At 45.9% G+C, this 2,199-nt stretch overlaps 1 pseudogene; it reads right to left on the bottom strand.

Moving 5' to 3' along the window:
* Positions 1 to 1,053: 1,053 nt before the first annotated feature.
* On the bottom strand, positions 1,054 to 1,639 carry LOC103581878 (annotated as a pseudogene).
* Between the last annotated feature and the right edge of the window lie 560 nt (positions 1,640 to 2,199).

Raw genomic sequence — 2,199 nt, forward strand, 5'->3', positions numbered from 1 at the left:
GGAGGCCTTTTATTCCCATGCTTATCAGTTTCTGGAGTCTTCTCTTCAGCAACTTCTTCCTCTGAACTACTCTGGTCTTTCTTGTCTTCTTTCTCAGAGTCATGGGCTCTTAGGACCTGATCCTCCATGATGTCTCCTGGATTTTCTGGAATGCTTTCTTCCAGAGGGTACCATAATTAAATCATTTCTCACTGAAATCTCCCCTTTGCTGTCATGACACTTCTCACATTTTGCAGCTCTTTATCCTATTTTTAAGGAGACCCCTTAGCTCAATTTGCTATCTATGACCTTTATGCTAAGCATATTTCCAGCTCTGAATTCCTCTCACATTCTAGCTTTAGATCTGTTGCATAACTTTGGCACTCACACATATTTGGGGGCAGATATTGTCTCTGGTCATTGGGAATGTCGGTGATGTTGAGAGTGACTGTCCCACTCAGCCTATTTCTTGGTTGCTATCTGACCCCAGTTGTCCACTAGTCTGTCCACCACAGTCCTCTGTAGCCAATGATGCCATCTAGACACCCTCTGATATAAGGTATGAGTTGAGAGAGGTGCCCTGGGGTTGGCAGCTGGCGGTGCCACACAAAGCACATGCCTGTCCTGCATGACCCGGAATCCTCCATGTGCATGGAATGTAGGTGCAACAAGGTGCACATGAAGAGCTTACATAACCTGCCCTGGGTTATCCGTGGAAGGATGGACACATGATAAGGATGTTGGGGCATAAAGTGGCTTCAGGTGCATTAATGCCCCAAACTTACTAAGGCTCCACTCAGGGAAGAGCTGGGAAGAAGTGATTAGGGTTCTGACTCCGTGAAAAGCAGGAACTAGGGAGTGATCTCACGATAGTTTGGATAGTACAAGATGAAGGGAGATGTTGAAATGGGCTTCTGTGCAGCTTGCCATCATTATCCTCATGGATTTTCCAAGTGGAAGCCGATAGTCATGTGTTAGGACACAGCCCAGGGCTGCTTTCAGAGGCCCCATTCAGAAAATGAACCAACAGGGCTGTGATGGTGTCTCACCTTGAAGCTTGTCTTCTCTCCTATTTCATGAGGAAATCTGAGAGATGAGCCCAGCCTCAGTNTCTGTGCTCTTTATGAACTGCTTGTGTAATGACCTAATTGCTTTCAGGCTCTGACTCTGAACAATTCTACATTGTTGGAAACATTTTGCTGCTGGCGAAACATATTAGGTAGTTTTTCTTCTTCTTCAGCTTTCTGCACATCTATATCTCACTGCTGAAACAAAGTCACAAGCTGCTAAGAATATTCTCGGTTAAGCTTCTGCCTTTCTCTTGTGTTTTCCAAACACGTTCCATTCTCTGGTTATCGGATTTGACAGATGCCCTGGTGTCCTTTCTAGTCTTTTTCTCTTGGCAAGAAGAGCCTTGTTAACGTCAGCTCCAAATCTTTCCACTATATTCTGTACTTCATGCCCACATCTTCTGCTTTTCTGCAGGAGGCTTTTTCTTCCCATGCTTATCAGTTTCTGGAGTCTTCCCTTCAGCAACTTCCTCCTCTGAACCACTCGGGTCTTTCTTGTCTTCTTTCTCAGAGTCATGGGCTCTTAGGACCTGATCCTCCATTGATGTCCGCCTGGGTTTCCCAGAATGCTTTCTTCCAGAGGGCACCATAATTAGATCATTTCTCACTGAAATCTCCCCTTCACTGTCATGACACTTCTCACATTTTGCAGCTCTTTATCCAATTTTTAAGGAGACCCCTTAGCTCACTTTTGCTATCTATGACCTTTATGCTAAGCATATTTCCAGCTCTGAATTCCTCTCACATTCTAGCTTTAGATCTGTTGCATAACTTTGGCACTCACAGATATTTGGCTGCGGATATTGTCCCTGATCATTGGGAATGTTGGTGATGTTGAGAGTGACCGTCCCACTCAGCCTATCTCTTGGTTGCTATCTGACCCAAGTTGTCCACTAGTCTGTCCACCACAGTCCTCTGTAGCCAACGATGCCATCTAGACACCCTCTGACATAAGGTATGAGTTGAGAGAGGTGCCCCAGGGTTGGCAGCTAGCTGTGCCACACACAGCACATGCCTGTCCTGCGTGACCTGGAATCCTCCATGGGCATGGAATGTAGGTGCAACAAGGTGGACATGAACAGCTTACATAACCTGCCCTGGGTTATCCGTGGAAAGATGGATACATGATATGGATGTTGGGGAAGGAAGT

This window comes from Galeopterus variegatus, unplaced genomic scaffold, assembly GCF_000696425.1.
Source record: "Galeopterus variegatus unplaced genomic scaffold, G_variegatus-3.0.2 Scaffold14168, whole genome shotgun sequence".
NCBI lineage: Eukaryota > Metazoa > Chordata > Mammalia > Dermoptera > Cynocephalidae > Galeopterus > Galeopterus variegatus.